At 53.9% G+C, this 18,475-nt stretch overlaps 17 non-coding genes and 1 pseudogene across 17 annotated transcripts; all 18 read right to left on the reverse strand.

The window, feature by feature from the left end:
• Nucleotides 1–193: 193 nt before the first annotated feature.
• On the reverse strand, nt 194–312 carry LOC146366640 (5S ribosomal RNA). Its single transcript, XR_014797703.1, has one exon. It is a non-coding gene; the product is annotated as a 5S ribosomal RNA (ribosomal RNA).
• Nucleotides 313–1,202: 890 nt separating this feature from the next.
• LOC146366641 (5S ribosomal RNA) lies at nt 1,203–1,321 on the reverse strand. The gene has a single exon (XR_014797704.1). It is a non-coding gene; the product is annotated as a 5S ribosomal RNA (ribosomal RNA).
• Nucleotides 1,322–2,211: 890 nt separating this feature from the next.
• Nucleotides 2,212–2,330, reverse strand: LOC146366642 (5S ribosomal RNA). The gene has a single exon (XR_014797986.1). It is a non-coding gene; the product is annotated as a 5S ribosomal RNA (ribosomal RNA).
• A 929-nt stretch (nt 2,331–3,259) lies between these two features.
• Nucleotides 3,260–3,368, reverse strand: LOC146366643 (5S ribosomal RNA; annotated as a pseudogene).
• An 890-nt stretch (nt 3,369–4,258) lies between these two features.
• LOC146366644 (5S ribosomal RNA) lies at nt 4,259–4,377 on the reverse strand. Its single transcript, XR_014798017.1, has one exon. It is a non-coding gene; the product is annotated as a 5S ribosomal RNA (ribosomal RNA).
• Nucleotides 4,378–5,306: 929 nt separating this feature from the next.
• On the reverse strand, nt 5,307–5,425 carry LOC146366645 (5S ribosomal RNA). Its single transcript, XR_014797920.1, has one exon. It is a non-coding gene; the product is annotated as a 5S ribosomal RNA (ribosomal RNA).
• A 929-nt stretch (nt 5,426–6,354) lies between these two features.
• LOC146366646 (5S ribosomal RNA) lies at nt 6,355–6,473 on the reverse strand. Its single transcript, XR_014797705.1, has one exon. It is a non-coding gene; the product is annotated as a 5S ribosomal RNA (ribosomal RNA).
• Nucleotides 6,474–7,402: 929 nt separating this feature from the next.
• Nucleotides 7,403–7,521, reverse strand: LOC146366647 (5S ribosomal RNA). Its single transcript, XR_014798370.1, has one exon. It is a non-coding gene; the product is annotated as a 5S ribosomal RNA (ribosomal RNA).
• A 929-nt stretch (nt 7,522–8,450) lies between these two features.
• On the reverse strand, nt 8,451–8,569 carry LOC146366648 (5S ribosomal RNA). The gene has a single exon (XR_014798033.1). It is a non-coding gene; the product is annotated as a 5S ribosomal RNA (ribosomal RNA).
• A 929-nt stretch (nt 8,570–9,498) lies between these two features.
• Nucleotides 9,499–9,617, reverse strand: LOC146366649 (5S ribosomal RNA). The gene has a single exon (XR_014797706.1). It is a non-coding gene; the product is annotated as a 5S ribosomal RNA (ribosomal RNA).
• A 929-nt stretch (nt 9,618–10,546) lies between these two features.
• Nucleotides 10,547–10,665, reverse strand: LOC146366650 (5S ribosomal RNA). The gene has a single exon (XR_014797707.1). It is a non-coding gene; the product is annotated as a 5S ribosomal RNA (ribosomal RNA).
• Nucleotides 10,666–11,594: 929 nt separating this feature from the next.
• LOC146366651 (5S ribosomal RNA) lies at nt 11,595–11,713 on the reverse strand. The gene has a single exon (XR_014797708.1). It is a non-coding gene; the product is annotated as a 5S ribosomal RNA (ribosomal RNA).
• A 929-nt stretch (nt 11,714–12,642) lies between these two features.
• LOC146366652 (5S ribosomal RNA) lies at nt 12,643–12,761 on the reverse strand. Its single transcript, XR_014797709.1, has one exon. It is a non-coding gene; the product is annotated as a 5S ribosomal RNA (ribosomal RNA).
• A 929-nt stretch (nt 12,762–13,690) lies between these two features.
• LOC146366653 (5S ribosomal RNA) lies at nt 13,691–13,809 on the reverse strand. Its single transcript, XR_014797711.1, has one exon. It is a non-coding gene; the product is annotated as a 5S ribosomal RNA (ribosomal RNA).
• A 929-nt stretch (nt 13,810–14,738) lies between these two features.
• Nucleotides 14,739–14,857, reverse strand: LOC146366654 (5S ribosomal RNA). Its single transcript, XR_014797712.1, has one exon. It is a non-coding gene; the product is annotated as a 5S ribosomal RNA (ribosomal RNA).
• A 929-nt stretch (nt 14,858–15,786) lies between these two features.
• Nucleotides 15,787–15,905, reverse strand: LOC146366655 (5S ribosomal RNA). Its single transcript, XR_014797713.1, has one exon. It is a non-coding gene; the product is annotated as a 5S ribosomal RNA (ribosomal RNA).
• A 929-nt stretch (nt 15,906–16,834) lies between these two features.
• On the reverse strand, nt 16,835–16,953 carry LOC146366656 (5S ribosomal RNA). Its single transcript, XR_014797714.1, has one exon. It is a non-coding gene; the product is annotated as a 5S ribosomal RNA (ribosomal RNA).
• Nucleotides 16,954–17,882: 929 nt separating this feature from the next.
• LOC146366657 (5S ribosomal RNA) lies at nt 17,883–18,001 on the reverse strand. The gene has a single exon (XR_014797715.1). It is a non-coding gene; the product is annotated as a 5S ribosomal RNA (ribosomal RNA).
• Between the last annotated feature and the right edge of the window lie 474 nt (nt 18,002–18,475).

Below are 18,475 nucleotides of genomic sequence, written 5' to 3' on the forward strand. Positions count from 1 at the left end.
CCTGGTGTAATTTAGATGACCTATCTTAGCAGCACAGGCCCCGGTGTGGTGCGGATGGCCTCACCTGGCAGCACAAGACATTGCTGAAAACAGCCAAAAGGAATGTCGTTTATGTGCCCTCATTAATGGGCAGCTGCTTTGGGTCTTTCAACACCCTCCTTCTCTGGATCAAAAGCAGTTCAATGACATGAAAAGCTTACAGCACCTGGTATTCCCAGGCGGTCTCCCATCCAAGTACTAACCAAGCCCAACCCTGCTTAGCTTCCGAGATCAGACGAGAGCGGGCGTGCTCAGGGTGGTATGGCCGTAAGCTGCAGACCTCAGCACAAAGTGTCAATTTATGGAATCAAGTGGTGAGTTGGGCAGTACTTGAAGTTACGAAACACAACCCTCCAATTTAACTACATTGTTAATGGTAACTGCATGGTTGCCTAATACTCTAACCCAAGGACTCAATTTAGCTTTTAACCAGCAGTACAGGCCCTGGTTTGGTGTAGATGGCCTCCACCAGCAGCACAGGACCTGGTGTGGTGTACGTGGCCTCAGCCAGAAGCAAAGGCCCTGGTGGGGTGTATATGGCCTAAGCCAGAGCCAAAGGCCCTGTTGTGGTGTAGATGGACTAAGCCAGCAGCGCAAGCCCTCATGTAATGTAGATGGCCTCAGCCAGAAGCACAGGCCCTGGTTTGGTGTAGTTGTTCTCATCCAGTAGAGCAAACCCTCGTGTGATGTATATGGCCTCATCCAGCAGCACAGGCCCTGGTGTGATTAAAATGGCCTCAACCAGCAACACAGGCCCTGGTGTGGGGTAGTTGGCCTCAGCCAGAGCCACAGAACCTGGTGTGGTGTAGGTGGCCAAAGCCAGGAGCACAGGCCGTGGTGTGTTGTAGATGGCCTCAGCTAGCAGCACAGGACCTGGTGAGGTGGAGGTGGCTTCTTCCTGAAACTCAGGCCCTGGTGTGTTGTAGAAGGCCTCAGCCGGAAGCACCGGTCCTCAGCCAGATGCACACGCCCTGGTGTAATTTAGATGACCTATCTTAGCAGCACAGGCCCCGGTGTGGTGCGGATGGCCTCACCTGGCAGCACAAGACATTGCTGAAAACAGCCAAAAGGAATGTCGTTTATGTGCCCTCATTAATGGGCAGCTGCTTTGGGTCTTTCAACACCCTCCTTCTCTGGATCAAAAGCAGTTCAATGACATGAAAAGCTTACAGCACCTGGTATTCCCAGGCGGTCTCCCATCCAAGTACTAACCAAGCCCAACCCTGCTTAGCTTCCGAGATCAGACGAGAGCGGGCGTGCTCAGGGTGGTATGGCCGTAAGCTGCAGACCTCAGCACAAAGTGTCAATTTATGGAATCAAGTGGTGAGTTGGGCAGTACTTGAAGTTACGAAACACAACCCTCCAATTTAACTACATTGTTAATGGTAACTGCATGGTTGCCTAATACTCTAACCCAAGGACTCAATTTAGCTTTTAACCAGCAGTACAGGCCCTGGTTTGGTGTAGATGGCCTCCACCAGCAGCACAGGACCTGGTGTGGTGTACGTGGCCTCAGCCAGAAGCAAAGGCCCTGGTGGGGTGTATATGGCCTAAGCCAGAGCCAAAGGCCCTGTTGTGGTGTAGATGGACTAAGCCAGCAGCGCAAGCCCTCGTGTAATGTAGATGGCCTCAGCCAGAAGCACAGGCCCTGGTTTGGTGTAGTTGTTCTCATCCAGTAGAGCAAACCCTCGTGTGATGTATATGGCCTCATCCAGCAGCACAGGCCCTGGTGTGATTAAAATGGCCTCAACCAGCAACACAGGCCCTGGTGTGGGGTAGATGGCTTCAGCCAGAGCCACAGAACCTGGTGTGGTGTTGGTGGCCAAAGCCAGGAGCACAGGCCGTGGTGTGTTGTAGATGGCCTCAGCTAGCAGCACAGGACCTGGTGAGGTGGAGGTGGCTTCTTCCTGAAACTCAGGCCCTGGTGTGTTGTAGAAGGCCTCAGCCGGAAGCACCGGTCCTCAGCCAGATGCACACGCCCTGGTGTAATTTAGATGACCTATCTTAGCAGCACAGGCCCCGGTGTGGTGCGGATGGCCTCACCTGGCAGCACAAGACATTGCTGAAAACAGCCAAAAGGAATGTCGTTTATGTGCCCTCATTAATGGGCAGCTGCTTTGGGTCTTTCAACACCCTCCTTCTCTGGATCAAAAGCAGTTCAATGACATGAAAAGCTTACAGCACCTGGTATTCCCAGGCAGTCTCCCATCCAAGTACTAACCAAGCCCAACCCTGCTTAGCTTCCGAGATCAGACGAGAGCGGGGGTGCTCAGGGTGGTATGGCCGTAAGCTGCAGACCTCAGCACAAAGTGTCAATTTATGGAATCAAGTGGTGAGTTGGGCAGTACTTGAAGTTACGAAACACAACCCTCCAATTTAACTACATTGTTAATGGTAACTGCATGGTTGCCTAATACTCTAACCCAAGGACTCAATTTATCTTTTAACCAGCAGTACAGGCCCTGGTTTGGTGTAGATGGCCTCCACCAGCAGCACAGGACCTGGTGTGGTGTAGGTGGCCTCAGCCAGAAGCAAAGGCCCTGGTGGGGTGTATATGGCCTAAGCCAGAGCCACAGGCCCTGGTGTGGTGTAGATGGACTAAGCCAGCAGCGCAAGCCCTCGTGTAATGTAGATGGCCTCAGCCAGAAGCACAGGCCCTGGTGTGGTGTAGTTGGCCTCATCCAGTAGAGCAAGCCCTCGTGTGATGTATATGGCCTCATCCAGCAGCACAGGCCCTGGTGTGATTAAAATGGCCTCAACCAGCAACACAGGCCCTGGTGTGGGGTAGATGGCTTCAGCCAGAGCCACAGGCCCTGGTGTGGTGTAGTTGGCCTCAGCCAGAGCCACAGAACCTGGTGTGGTGTAGGTGGCCAAAGCCAGGAGCACAGGCCGTGGTGTGTTGTAGATGGCCTCAGCTAGCTGCACAGGACCTGGTGAGGTGGAGGTGGCTTCTTCCTGCAACTCAGGCCCTGGTGTGTTGTAGATTTTCTCAGCCGGAAGCACCGGTCCTCAGCCAGATGCAGACGCCCTGGTGTAATTTAGATGACCTATCTTAGCAGCACAGGCCCCGGTGTGGTGCGGATGGCCTCACCTGGCAGCACAAGACATTGCTGAAAACAGCCAAAAGGAATGTCGTTTATGTGCCCTCATTAATGGGCAGCTGCTTTGGGTCTTTCAACACCCTCCTTCTCTGGATCAAAAGCAGTTCAATGACATGAAAAGCTTACAGCACCTGGTATTCCCAGGCGGTCTCCCATCCAAGTACTAACCAAGCCCAACCCTGCTTAGCTTCCGAGATCAGGCGTGCTCAGGGTGGTATGGCCGTAAGCTGCAGACCTCAGCACAAAGTGTCAATTTATGGAATCAAGTGGTGAGTTGGGCAGTACTTGAAGTTACGAAACACAACCCTCCAATTTAACTACATTGTTAATGGTAACTGCATGGTTGCCTAATACTCTAACCCAAGGACTCAATTTAGCTTTTAACCAGCAGTACAGGCCCTGGTTTGGTGTAGATGGCCTCCACCAGCAGCACAGGACCTGGTGTGGTGTACGTGGCCTCAGCCAGAAGCAAAGGCCCTGGTGGGGTGTATATGGCCTAAGCCAGAGCCAAAGGCCCTGTTGTGGTGTAGATGGACTAAGCCAGCAGCGCAAGCCCTCGTGTAATGTAGATGGCCTCAGCCAGAAGCACAGGCCCTGGTTTGGTGTAGTTGTTCTCATCCAGTAGAGCAAACCCTCGTGTGATGTATATGGCCTCATCCAGCAGCACAGGCCCTGGTGTGATTAAAATGGCCTCAACCAGCAACACAGGCCCTGGTGTGGGGTAGTTGGCCTCAGCCAGAGCCACAGAACCTGGTGTGGTGTAGGTGGCCAAAGCCAGGAGCACAGGCCGTGGTGTGTTGTAGATGGCCTCAGCTAGCAGCACAGGACCTGGTGAGGTGGAGGTGGCTTCTTCCTGAAACTCAGGCCCTGGTGTGTTGTAGAAGGCCTCAGCCGGAAGCACCGGTCCTCAGCCAGATGCACACGCCCTGGTGTAATTTAGATGACCTATCTTAGCAGCACAGGCCCCGGTGTGGTGCGGATGGCCTCACCTGGCAGCACAAGACATTGCTGAAAACAGCCAAAAGGAATGTCGTTTATGTGCCCTCATTAATGGGCAGCTGCTTTGGGTCTTTCAACACCCTCCTTCTCTGGATCAAAAGCAGTTCAATGACATGAAAAGCTTACAGCACCTGGTATTCCCAGGCAGTCTCCCATCCAAGTACTAACCAAGCCCAACCCTGCTTAGCTTCCGAGATCAGACGAGAGCAGGCGTGCTCAGGGTGGTATGGCCGTAAGCTGCAGACCTCAGCACAAAGTGTCAATTTATGGAATCAAGTGGTGAGTTGGGCAGTACTTGAAGTTACGAAACACAACCCTCCAATTTAACTACATTGTTAATGGTAACTGCATGGTTGCCTAATACTCTAACCCAAGGACTCAATTTATCTTTTAACCAGCAGTACAGGCCCTGGTTTGGTGTAGATGGCCTCCACCAGCAGCACAGGACCTGGTGTGGTGTAGGTGGCCTCAGCCAGAAGCAAAGGCCCTGGTGGGGTGTATATGGCCTAAGCCAGAGCCACAGGCCCTGGTGTGGTGTAGATGGACTAAGCCAGCAGCACAAGCCCTCGTGTAATGTAGATGGCCTCAGCCAGAAGCACAGGCCCTGGTGTGGTGTAGTTGGCCTCATCCAGTAGAGCAAGCCCTCGTGTGATGTATATGGCCTCATCCAGCAGCACAGGCCCTGGTGTGATTAAAATGGCCTCAACCAGCAACACAGGCCCTGGTGTGGGGTAGATGGCTTCAGCCAGAGCCACAGGCCCTGGTGTGGTGTAGTTGGCCTCAGCCAGAGCCACAGAACCTGGTGTGGTGTAGGTGGCCAATGCCAGGAGCACAGGCCGTGGTGTGTTGTAGATGGCCTCAGCTAGCTGCACAGGACCTGGTGAGGTGGAGGTGGCTTCTTCCTGCAACTCAGGCCCTGGTGTGTTGTAGATGTTCTCAGCCGGAAGCAACGGTCCTCAGCCAGATGCAGACGCCCTGGTGTAATTTAGATGACCTTTCTTAGCAGCACAGGCCCCGGTGTGGTGCGGATGGCCTCACCTGGCAGCACAAGACATTGCTGAAAACAGCCAAAAGGAATGTCGTTTATGTGCCCTCATTAATGGGCAGCTGCTTTGGGTCTTTCAACACCCTCCTTCTCTGGATCAAAAGCAGTTCAATGACATGAAAAGCTTACGGCACATGGAATTCCCAGGCGGTCTCCCATCCAAGTACTAACCAAGCCCAACCCTGCTTAGCTTCCGAGATCAGACGAGAGCGGGCGTGCTCAGGGTGGTATGGCCGTAAGCTGCAGACCTCAGTACAAAGTGTCAATTTATGGAATCAAGTGGTGAGTTGGGCAGTACTTGAAGTTACGAAACACAACCCTCCAATTTAACTACATTGTTAATGGTAACTGCATGGTTGCCTAATACTCTAACCCAAGGACTCAATTTATCTTTTAACCAGCAGTACAGGCCCTGGTTTGGTGTAGATGGCCTCCACCAGCAGCACAGGACCTGGTGTGGTGTAGGTGGCCTCAGCCAGAAGCAAAGGCCCTGGTGGGGTGTATATGGCCTAAGCCAGAGCCACAGGCCCTGGTGTGGTGTAGATGGACTAAGCCAGCAGCGCAAGCCCTCGTGTAATGTAGATGGCCTCAGCCAGAAGCACAGGCCCTGGTGTGGTGTAGTTGGCCTCATCCAGTAGAGCAAGCCCTCGTGTGATGTATATGGCCTCATCCAGCAGCACAGGCCCTGGTGTGATTAAAATGGCCTCAACCAGCAACACAGGCCCTGGTGTGGGGTAGATGGCTTCAGCCAGAGCCACAGGCCCTGGTGTGGTGTAGTTGGCCTCAGCCAGAGCCACAGAACCTGGTGTGGTGTAGGTGGCCAAAGCCAGGAGCACAGGCCGTGGTGTGTTGTAGATGGCCTCAGCTAGCTGCACAGGACCTGGTGAGGTGGAGGTGGCTTCTTCCTGCAACTCAGGCCCTGGTGTGTTGTAGAAGGCCTCAGCCGGAAGCACCGGTCCTCAGCCAGATGCACACGCCCTGGTGTAATTTAGATGACCTATCTTAGCAGCACAGGCCCCGGTGTGGTGCGGATGGCCTCACCTGGCAGCACAAGACATTGCTGAAAACAGCCAAAAGGAATGTCGTTTATGTGCCCTCATTAATGGGCAGCTGCTTTGGGTCTTTCAACACCCTCCTTCTCTGGATCAAAAGCAGTTCAATTACATGAAAAGCTTACAGCACCTGGTATTCCCAGGCGGTCTCCCATCCAAGTACTAACCAAGCCCAACCCTGCTTAGCTTCCGAGATCAGACGAGAGCGGGCGTGCTCAGGGTGGTATGGCCGTAAGCTGCAGACCTCAGCACAAAGTGTCAATTTATGGAATCAAGTGGTGAGTTGGGCAGTACTTGAAGTTACGAAACACAACCCTCCAATTTAACTACATTGTTAATGGTAACTGCATGGTTGCCTAATACTCTAACCCAAGGACTCAATTTAGCTTTTAACCAGCAGTACAGGCCCTGGTTTGGTGTAGATGGCCTCCACCAGCAGCACAGGACCTGGTGTGGTGTAGGTGGCCTCAGCCAGAAGCAAAGGCCCTGGTGGGGTGTATATGGCCTAAGCCAGAGCCACAGGCCCTGTTGTGGTGTAGATGGACTAAGCCAGCAGCGCAAGCCCTCATGTAATGTAGATGGCCTCAGCCAGAAGCACAGGCCCTGGTGTGGTGTAGTTGGCCTCATCCAGTAGAGCAAGCCCTCGTGTGATGTATATGGCCTCATCCAGCAGCACAGGCCCTGGTGTGATTAAAATGGCCTCAACCAGCAACACAGGCCCTGGTGTGGGGTAGATGGCTTCAGCCAGAGCCACAGGCCCTGGTGTGGTGTAGTTGGCCTCAGCCAGAGCCACAGAACCTGGTGTGGTGTTGGTGGCCAAAGCCAGGAGCACAGGCCGTGGTGTGTTGTAGATGGCCTCAGCTAGCAGCACAGGACCTGGTGAGGTGGAGGTGGCTTCTTCCTGCAACTCAGGCCCTGGTGTGTTGTAGAAGGCCTCAGCCGGAAGCACCGGTCCTCAGCCAGATGCACACGCCCTGGTGTAATTTAGATGACCTATCTTAGCAGCACAGGCCCCGGTGTGGTGCGGATGGCCTCACCTGGCAGCACAAGACATTGCTGAAAACAGCCAAAAGGAATGTCGTTTATGTGCCCTCATTAATGGGCAGCTGCTTTGGGTCTTTCAACACCCTCCTTCTCTGGATCAAAAGCAGTTCAATGACATGAAAAGCTTACGGCACCTGGTATTCCCAGGCGGTCTCCCATCCAAGTACTAACCAAGCCCAACCCTGCTTAGCTTCCGAGATCAGACGAGAGCGGGCGTGCTCAGGGTGGTATGGCCGTAAGCTGCAGACCTCAGCACAAAGTGTCAATTTATGGAATCAAGTGGTGAGTTGGGCAGTACTTGAAGTTACGAAACACAACCCTCCAATTTAACTACATTGTTAATGGTAACTGCATGGTTGCCTAATACTCTAACCCAAGGACTCAATTTAGCTTTTAACCAGCAGTACAGGCCCTGGTTTGGTGTAGATGGCCTCCACCAGCAGCACAGGACCTGGTGTGGTGTAGGTGGCCTCAGCCAGAAGCAAAGGCCCTGGTGGGGTGTATATGGCCTAAGCCAGAGCCACAGGCCCTGGTGTGGTGTAGATGGACTAAGCCAGCAGCGCAAGCCCTCGTGTAATGTAGATGGCCTCAGCCAGAAGCACAGGCCCTGGTGTGGTGTAGTTGGCCTCATCCAGTAGAGCAAGCCCTCGTGTGATGTATATGGCCTCATCCAGCAGCACAGGCCCTGGTGTGATTAAAATGGCCTCAACCAGCAACACAGGCCCTGGTGTGGGGTAGATGGCTTCAGCCAGAGCCACAGGCCCTGGTGTGGTGTAGTTGGCCTCAGCCAGAGCCACAGAACCTGGTGTGGTGTAGGTGGCCAAAGCCAGGAGCACAGGCCGTGGTGTGTTGTAGATGGCCTCAGCTAGCAGCACAGGACCTGGTGAGGTGGAGGTGGCTTCTTCCTGCAACTCAGGCCCTGGTGTGTTGTAGATGTTCTCAGCCGGAAGCAACGGTCCTCAGCCAGATGCAGACGCCCTGGTGTAATTTAGATGACCTATCTTAGCAGCACAGGCCCCGGTGTGGTGCGGATGGCCTCACCTGGCAGCACAAGACATTGCTGAAAACAGCCAAAAGGAATGTCGTTTATGTGCCCTCATTAATGGGCAGCTGCTTTGGGTCTTTCAACACCCTCCTTCTCTGGATCAAAAGCAGTTCAATGACATGAAAAGCTTAAAGCACCTGGTATTCCCAGGCGGTCTCCCATCCAAGTACTAACCAAGCCCAACCCTGCTTAGCTTCCGAGATCAGACGAGAGCGGGCGTGCTCAGGGTGGTATGGCCGTAAGCTGCAGACCTCAGCACAAAGTGTCAATTTATGGAATCAAGTGGTGAGTTGGGCAGTACTTGAAGTTACGAAACACAACCCTCCAATTTAACTACATTGTTAATGGTAACTGCATGGTTGCCTAATACCCTAACCCAAGGACTCAATTTTGCTTTTAACCAGCAGTACAGGCCCTGGTTTGGTGTAGATGGCCTCCACCAGCAGCACAGGACCTGGTGTGGTGTAGGTGGCCTCAGCCAGAAGCAAAGGCCCTGGTGGGGTGTATATGGCCTAAGCCAGAGCCACAGGCCCTGTTGTGGTGTAGATGGACTAAGCCAGCAGCGCAAGCCCTCGTGTAATGTAGATGGCCTCAGCCAGAAGCACAGGCCCTGGTGTGGTGTAGTTGGCCTCATCCAGTAGAGCAAGCCCTCGTGTGATGTATATGGCCTCATCCAGCAGCACAGGCCCTGGTGTGATTAAAATGGCCTCAACCAGCAACACAGGCCCTGGTGTGGGGTAGATGGCTTCAGCCAGAGCCACAGGCCCTGGTGTGGTGTAGTTGGCCTCAGCCAGAGCCACAGAACCTGGTGTGGTGTTGGTGGCCAAAGCCAGGAGCACAGGCCGTGGTGTGTTGTAGATGGCCTCAGCTAGCAGCACAGGACCTGGTGAGGTGGAGGTGGCTTCTTCCTGCAACTCAGGCCCTGGTGTGTTGTAGAAGGCCTCAGCCGGAAGCACCGGTCCTCAGCCAGATGCACACGCCCTGGTGTAATTTAGATGACCTATCTTAGCAGCACAGGCCCCGGTGTGGTGCGGATGGCCTCACCTGGCAGCACAAGACATTGCTGAAAACAGCCAAAAGGAATGTCGTTTATGTGCCCTCATTAATGGGCAGCTGCTTTGGGTCTTTCAACACCCTCCTTCTCTGGATCAAAAGCAGTTCAATGACATGAAAAGCTTACAGCACCTGGTATTCCCAGGCGGTCTCCCATCCAAGTACTAACCAAGCCCAACCCTGCTTAGCTTCCGAGATCAGACGAGAGCGGGCGTGCTCAGGGTGGTATGGCCGTAAGCTGCAGACCTCAGCACAAAGCGTCAATTTATGGAATCAAGTGGTGAGTTGGGCAGTACTTGAAGTTACGAAACACAACCCTCCAATTTAACTACATTGTTAATGGTAACTGCATGGCTGCCTAATACCCTAACCCAAGGACTCAATTTAGCTTTTAACCAGCAGTACAGGCCCTGGTTTGGTGTAGATGGCCTCCACCAGCAGCACAGGACCTGGTGTGGTGTAGGTGGCCTCAGCCAGAAGCAAAGGCCCTGGTGGGGTGTATATGGCCTAAGCCAGAGCCACAGGCCCTGTTGTGGTGTAGATGGACTAAGCCAGCAGCGCAAGCCCTCGTGTAATGTAGATGGCCTGAGCCAGAAGCACAGGCCCTGGTGTGGTGTAGTTGGCCTCATCCAGTAGAGCAAGCCCTCGTGTGATGTATATGGCCTCATCCAGCAGCACAGGCCCTGGTGTGATTAAAATGGCCTCAACCAGCAACACAGGCCCTGGTGTGGGGTAGATGGCTTCAGCCAGAGCCACAGGCCCTGGTGTGGTGTAGTTGGCCTCAGCCAGAGCCACAGAACCTGGTGTGGTGTTGGTGGCCAAAGCCAGGAGCACAGGCCGTGGTGTGTTGTAGATGGCCTCAGCTAGCAGCACAGGACCTGGTGAGGTGGAGGTGGCTTCTTCCTGCAACTCAGGCCCTGGTGTGTTGTAGAAGGCCTCAGCCGGAAGCACCGGTCCTCAGCCAGATGCACACGCCCTGGTGTAATTTAGATGACCTATCTTAGCAGCACAGGCCCCGGTGTGGTGCGGATGGCCTCACCTGGCAGCACAAGACATTGCTGAAAACAGCCAAAAGGAATGTCGTTTATGTGCCCTCATTAATGGGCAGCTGCTTTGGGTCTTTCAACACCCTCCTTCTCTGGATCAAAAGCAGTTCAATGACATGAAAAGCTTACAGCACCTGGTATTCCCAGGCGGTCTCCCATCCAAGTACTAACCAAGCCCAACCCTGCTTAGCTTCCGAGATCAGACGAGAGCGGGCGTGCTCAGGGTGGTATGGCCGTAAGCTGCAGACCTCAGCACAAAGTGTCAATTTATGGAATCAAGTGGTGAGTTGGGCAGTACTTGAAGTTACGAAACACAACCCTCCAGTTTAACTACATTGTTAATGGTAACTGCATGGTTGCCTAATACTCTAACCCAAGGACTCAATTTAGCTTTTAACCAGCAGTACAGGCCCTGGTTTGGTGTAGATGGCCTCCACCAGCAGCACAGGACCTGGTGTGGTGTAGGTGGCCTCAGCCAGAAGCAAAGGCCCTGGTGGGGTGTATATGGCCTAAGCCAGAGCCACAGGCCCTGGTGTGGTGTAGATGGACTAAGCCAGCAGCGCAAGCCCTCGTGTAATGTAGATGGCCTCAGCCAGAAGCACAGGCCCTGGTGTGGTGTAGTTGGCCTCATCCAGTAGAGCAAGCCCTCGTGTGATGTATATGGCCTCATCCAGCAGCACAGGCCCTGGTGTGAATAAAATGGCCTCAACCAGCAACACAGGCCCTGGTGTGGGGTAGATGGCTTCAGCCAGAGCCACAGGCCCTGGTGTGGTGTAGTTGGCCTCAGCCAGAGCCACAGAACCTGGTGTGGTGTTGGTGGCCAAAGCCAGGAGCACAGGCCGTGGTGTGTTGTAGATGGCCTCAGCTAGCAGCACAGGACCTGGTGAGGTGGAGGTGGCTTCTTCCTGAAACTCAGGCCCTGGTGTGTTGTAGATGTTCTCAGCCGGAAGCAACGGTCCTCAGCCAGATGCAGACGCCCTGGTGTAATTTAGATGACCTATCTTAGCAGCACAGGCCCCGGTGTGGTGCGGATGGCCTCACCTGGCAGCACAAGACATTGCTGAAAACAGCCAAAAGGAATGTCGTTTATGTGCCCTCATTAATGGGCAGCTGCTTTGGGTCTTTCAACACCCTCCTTCTCTGGATCAAAAGCAGTTCAATGACATGAAAAGCTTACAGCACCTGGTATTCCCAGGCGGTCTCCCATCCAAGTACTAACCAAGCCCAACCCTGCTTAGCTTCCGAGATCAGACGAGAGCGGGCGTGCTCAGGGTGGTATGGCCGTAAGCTGCAGACCTCAGCACAAAGTGTCAATTTATGGAATCAAGTGGTGAGTTGGGCAGTACTTGAAGTTACGAAACACAACCCTCCAATTTAACTACATTGTTAATGGTAACTGCATGGTTCCCTAATACCCTAACCCAAGGACTCAATTTTGCTTTTAACCAGCAGTACAGGCCCTGGTTTGGTGTAGATGGCCTCCACCAGCAGCACAGGACCTGGTGTGGTGTAGGTGGCCTCAGCCAGAAGCAAAGGCCCTGGTGGGGTGTATATGGCCTAAGCCAGAGCCACAGGCCCTGTTGTGGTGTAGATGGACTAAGCCAGCAGCGCAAGCCCTCGTGTAATGTAGATGGCCTCAGCCAGAAGCACAGGCCCTGGTGTGGTGTAGTTGGCCTCATCCAGTAGAGCAAGCCCTCGTGTGATGTATATGGCCTCATCCAGCAGCACAGGCCCTGGTGTGATTAAAATGGCCTCAACCAGCAACACAGGCCCTGGTGTGGGGTAGATGGCTTCAGCCAGAGCCACAGGCCCTGGTGTGGTGTAGTTGGCCTCAGCCAGAGCCACAGAACCTGGTGTGGTGTTGGTGGCCAAAGCCAGGAGCACAGGCCGTGGTGTGTTGTAGATGGCCTCAGCTAGCAGCACAGGACCTGGTGAGGTGGAGGTGGCTTCTTCCTGCAACTCAGGCCCTGGTGTGTTGTAGAAGGCCTCAGCCGGAAGCACCGGTCCTCAGCCAGATGCACACGCCCTGGTGTAATTTAGATGACCTATCTTAGCAGCACAGGCCCCGGTGTGGTGCGGATGGCCTCACCTGGCAGCACAAGACATTGCTGAAAACAGCCAAAAGGAATGTCGTTTATGTGCCCTCATTAATGGGCAGCTGCTTTGGGTCTTTCAACACCCTCCTTCTCTGGATCAAAAGCAGTTCAATGACATGAAAAGCTTACAGCACCTGGTATTCCCAGGCGGTCTCCCATCCAAGTACTAACCAAGCCCAACCCTGCTTAGCTTCCGAGATCAGACGAGAGCGGGCGTGCTCAGGGTGGTATGGCCGTAAGCTGCAGACCTCAGCACAAAGTGTCAATTTATGGAATCAAGTGGTGAGTTGGGCAGTACTTGAAGTTACGAAACACAACCCTCCAATTTAACTACATTGTTAATGGTAACTGCATGGTTGCCTAATACCCTAACCCAAGGACTCAATTTTGCTTTTAACCAGCAGTACAGGCCCTGGTTTGGTGTAGATGGCCTCCACCAGCAGCACAGGACCTGGTGTGGTGTAGGTGGCCTCAGCCAGAAGCAAAGGCCCTGGTGGGGTGTATATGGCCTAAGCCAGAGCCACAGGCCCTGTTGTGGTGTAGATGGACTAAGCCAGCAGCGCAAGCCCTCGTGTAATGTAGATGGCCTCAGCCAGAAGCACAGGCCCTGGTGTGGTGTAGTTGGCCTCATCCAGTAGAGCAAGCCCTCGTGTGATGTATATGGCCTCATCCAGCAGCACAGGCCCTGGTGTGATTAAAATGGCCTCAACCAGCAACACAGGCCCTGGTGTGGGGTAGATGGCTTCAGCCAGAGCCACAGGCCCTGGTGTGGTGTAGTTGGCCTCAGCCAGAGCCACAGAACCTGGTGTGGTGTTGGTGGCCAAAGCCAGGAGCACAGGCCGTGGTGTGTTGTAGATGGCCTCAGCTAGCAGCACAGGACCTGGTGAGGTGGAGGTGGCTTCTTCCTGCAACTCAGGCCCTGGTGTGTTGTAGAAGGCCTCAGCCGGAAGCACCGGTCCTCAGCCAGATGCACACGCCCTGGTGTAATTTAGATGACCTATCTTAGCAGCACAGGCCCCGGTGTGGTGCGGATGGCCTCACCTGGCAGCACAAGACATTGCTGAAAACAGCCAAAAGGAATGTCGTTTATGTGCCCTCATTAATGGGCAGCTGCTTTGGGTCTTTCAACACCCTCCTTCTCTGGATCAAAAGCAGTTCAATGACATGAAAAGCTTACAGCACCTGGTATTCCCAGGCGGTCTCCCATCCAAGTACTAACCAAGCCCAACCCTGCTTAGCTTCCGAGATCAGACGAGAGCGGGCGTGCTCAGGGTGGTATGGCCGTAAGCTGCAGACCTCAGCACAAAGTGTCAATTTATGGAATCAAGTGGTGAGTTGGGCAGTACTTGAAGTTACGAAACACAACCCTCCAATTTAACTACATTGTTAATGGTAACTGCATGGCTGCCTAATACCCTAACCCAAGGACTCAATTTAGCTTTTAACCAGCAGTACAGGCCCTGGTTTGGTGTAGATGGCCTCCACCAGCAGCACAGGACCTGGTGTGGTGTAGGTGGCCTCAGCCAGAAGCAAAGGCCCTGGTGGGGTGTATATGGCCTAAGCCAGAGCCACAGGCCCTGTTGTGGTGTAGATGGACTAAGCCAGCAGCGCAAGCCCTCGTGTAATGTAGATGGCCTGAGCCAGAAGCACAGGCCCTGGTGTGGTGTAGTTGGCCTCATCCAGTAGAGCAAGCCCTCGTGTGATGTATATGGCCTCATCCAGCAGCACAGGCCCTGGTGTGATTAAAATGGCCTCAACCAGCAACACAGGCCCTGGTGTGGGGTAGATGGCTTCAGCCAGAGCCACAGGCCCTGGTGTGGTGTAGTTGGCCTCAGCCAGAGCCACAGAACCTGGTGTGGTGTTGGTGGCCAAAGCCAGGAGCACAGGCCGTGGTGTGTTGTAGATGGCCTCAGCTAGCAGCACAGGACCTGGTGAGGTGGAGGTGGCTTCTTCCTGCAACTCAGGCCCTGGTGTGTTGTAGAAGGCCTCAGCCGGAAGCACCGGTCCTCAGCCAGATGCACACGCCCTGGTGTAATTTAGATGACCTATCTTAGCAGCACAGGCCCCGGTGTGGTGCGGATGGCCTCACCTGGCAGCACAAGACATTGCTGAAAACAGCCAAAAGGAATGTCGTTTATGTGCCCTCATTAATGGGCAGCTGCTTTGGGTCTTTCAACACCCTCCTTCTCTGGATCAAAAGCAGTTCAATGACATGAAAAGCTTACAGCACCTGGTATTCCCAGGCGGTCTCCCATCCAAGTACTAACCAAGCCCAACCCTGCTTAGCTTCCGAGATCAGACGAGAGCGGGCGTGCTCAGGGTGGTATGGCCGTAAGCTGCAGACCTCAGCACAAAGTGTCAATTTATGGAATCAAGTGGTGAGTTGGGCAGTACTTGAAGTTACGAAACACAACCCTCCAATTTAACTACATTGTTAATGGTAACTGCATGGTTGCCTAATACTCTAACCCAAGGACTCAATTTAGCTTTTAACCAGCAGTACAGGCCCTGGTTTGGTGTAGATGGCCTCCACCAGCAGCACAGGACCTGGTGTGGTGTAGGTGGCCTCAGCCAGAAGCAAAGGCCCTGGTGGGGTGTATATGGCCTAAGCCAGAGCCACAGGCCCTGGTGTGGTGTAGATGGACTAAGCCAGCAGCGCAAGCCCTCGTGTAATGTAGATGGCCTCAGCCAGAAGCACAGGCCCTGGTGTGGTGTAGTTGGCCTCATCCAGTAGAGCAAGCCCTCGTGTGATGTATATGGCCTCATCCAGCAGCACAGGCCCTGGTGTGAATAAAATGGCCTCAACCAGCAACACAGGCCCTGGTGTGGGGTAGATGGCTTCAGCCAGAGCCACAGGCCCTGGTGTGGTGTAGTTGGCCTCAGCCAGAGCCACAGAACCTGGTGTGGTGTTGGTGGCCAAAGCCAGGAGCACAGGCCGTGGTGTGTTGTAGATGGCCTCAGCTAGCAGCACAGGACCTGGTGAGGTGGAGGTGGCTTCTTCCTGAAACTCAGGCCCTGGTGTGTTGTAGATGTTCTCAGCCGGAAGCAACGGTCCTCAGCCAGATGCAGACGCCCTGGTGTAATTTAGATGACCTATCTTAGCAGCACAGGCCCCGGTGTGGTGCGGATGGCCTCACCTGGCAGCACAAGACATTGCTGAAAACAGCCAAAAGGAATGTCGTTTATGTGCCCTCATTAATGGGCAGCTGCTTTGGGTCTTTCAACACCCTCCTTCTCTGGATCAAAAGCAGTTCAATGACATGAAAAGCTTACAGCACCTGGTATTCCCAGGCGGTCTCCCATCCAAGTACTAACCAAGCCCAACCCTGCTTAGCTTCCGAGATCAGACGAGAGCGGGCGTGCTCAGGGTGGTATGGCCGTAAGCTGCAGACCTCAGCACAAAGTGTCAATTTATGGAATCAAGTGGTGAGTTGGGCAGTACTTGAAGTTACGAAACACAACCCTCCAATTTAACTACATTGTTAATGGTAACTGCATGGTTGCCTAATACCCTAACCCAAGGACTCAATTTTTCTTTTAACCAGCAGTACAGGCCCTGGTTTGGTGTAGATGGCCTCCACCAGCAGCACAGGACCTGGTGTGGTGTAGGTGGCCTCAGCCAGAAGCAAAGGCCCTGGTGGGGTGTATATGGCCTAAGCCAGAGCCACAGGCCCTGTTGTGGTGTAGATGGACTAAGCCAGCAGCGCAAGCCCTCGTGTAATGTAGATGGCCTCAGCCAGAAGCACAGGCCCTGGTGTGGTGTAGTTGGCCTCATCCAGTAGAGCAAGCCCTCGTGTGATGTATATGGCCTCATCCAGCAGCACAGGCCCTGGTGTGATTAAAATGGCCTCAACCAGCAACACAGGCCCTGGTGTGGGGTAGATGGCTTCAGCCAGAGCCACAGGCCCTGGTGTGGTGTAGTTGGCCTCAGCCAGAGCCACAGAACCTGGTGTGGTGTTGGTGGCCAAAGCCAGGAGCACAGGCCGTGGTGTGTTGTAGATGGCCTCAGCTAGCAGCACAGGACCTGGTGAGGTGGAGGTGGCTTCTTCCTGCAACTCAGGCCCTGGTGTGTTGTAGAAGGCCTCAGCCGGAAGCACCGGTCCTCAGCCAGATGCACACGCCCTGGTGTAATTTAGATGACCTATCTTAGCAGCACAGGCCCCGGTGTGGTGCGGATGGCCTCACCTGGCAGCACAAGACATTGCTGAAAACAGCCAAAAGGAATGTCGTTTATGTGCCCTCATTAATGGGCAGCTGCTTTGGGTCTTTCAACACCCTCCTTCTCTGGATCAAAAGCAGTTCAATGACATGAAAAGCTTACAGCACCTGGTATTCCCAGGCGGTCTCCCATCCAAGTACTAACCAAGCCCAACCCTGCTTAGCTTCCGAGATCAGACGAGAGCGGGCGTGCTCAGGGTGGTATGGCCGTAAGCTGCAGACCTCAGCACAAAGTCTCAATTTATGGAATCAAGTGGTGAGTTGGGCAGTACTTGAAGTTACGAAACACAACCCTCCAATTTAACTACATTGTTAATGGTAACTGCATGGCTGCCTAATACCCTAACCCAAGGACTCAATTTAGCTTTTAACCAGCAGTACAGGCCCTGGTTTGGTGTAGATGGCCTCCACCAGCAGCACAGGACCTGGTGTGGTGTAGGTGGCCTCAGCCAGAAGCAAAGGCCCTGGTGGGGTGTATATCGCCTAAGCCAGAGCCACAGGCCCTGTTGTGGTGTAGATGGACTAAGCCAGCAGCGCAAGCCCTCGTGTAATGTAGATGGCCTGAGCCAGAAGCACAGGCCCTGGTGTGGTGTAGTTGGCCTCATCCAGTAGAGCAAGCCCTCGTGTGATGTATATGGCCTCATCCAGCAGCACAGGCCCTGGTGTGATTAAAATGGCCTCAACCAGCAACACAGGCCCTGGTGTGGGGTAGATGGCTTCAGCCAGAGCCACAGGCCCTGGTGTGGTGTAGTTGGCCTCAGCCAGAGCCACAGAACCTGGTGTGGTGTTGGTGGCCAAAGCCAGGAGCACAGGCCGTGGTGTGTTGTAGATGGCCTCAGCTAGCAGCACAGGACCTGGTGAGGTGGAGGTGGCTTCTTCCTGCAACTCAGGCCCTGGTGTGTTGTAGAAGGCCTCAGCCGGAAGCACCGGTCCTCAGCCAGATGCACACGCCCTGGTGTAATTTAGATGACCTATCTTAGCAGCACAGGCCCCGGTGTGGTGCGGATGGCCTCACCTGGCAGCACAAGACATTGCTGAAAACAGCCAAAAGGAATGTCGTTTATGTGCCCTCATTAATGGGCAGCTGCTTTGGGTCTTTCAACACCCTCCTTCTCTGGATCAAAAGCAGTTCAATGACATGAAAAGCTTACAGCACCTGGTATTCCCAGGCGGTCTCCCATCCAAGTACTAACCAAGCCCAACCCTGCTTAGCTTCCGAGATCAGACGAGAGCGGGCGTGCTCAGGGTGGTATGGCCGTAAGCTGCAGACCTCAGCACAAAGTGTCAATTTATGGAATCAAGTGGTGAGTTGGGCAGTACTTGAAGTTACGAAACACAACCCTCCAATTTAACTACATTGTTAATGGTAACTGCATGGTTGCCTAATACTCTAACCCAAGGACTCAATTTAGCTTTTAACCAGCAGTACAGGCCCTGGTTTGGTGTAGATGGCCTCCACCAGCAGCACAGGACCTGGTGTGGTGTAGTTGGCCTCAGCCAGAGCCACAGAACCTGGTGTGGTGTTGGTGGCCAAAGCCAGGAGCACAGGCCCTGGTGTGTTGTAGATGGCCTCAGCCGGAAGCACCGGTCCTCAGCCAGATGCACACGCCCTGGTGTAATTTAGATGACCTATCTTAGCAGCAAAGGCCCCGGTGTGGTGCGGATGGCCTCACCTGGCAGCACAAGACATTGCTGAAAACAGCCAAAAGGAATGTCGTTTATGTGCCCTCATTAATG

The sequence above is a fragment of the Perissodus microlepis genome, chromosome 18 (assembly GCF_051167445.1).
Source record: "Perissodus microlepis isolate ML-2025 ecotype Zambia chromosome 18, ASM5116744v1, whole genome shotgun sequence".
NCBI classification, from domain to species: domain Eukaryota; kingdom Metazoa; phylum Chordata; class Actinopteri; order Cichliformes; family Cichlidae; genus Perissodus; species Perissodus microlepis.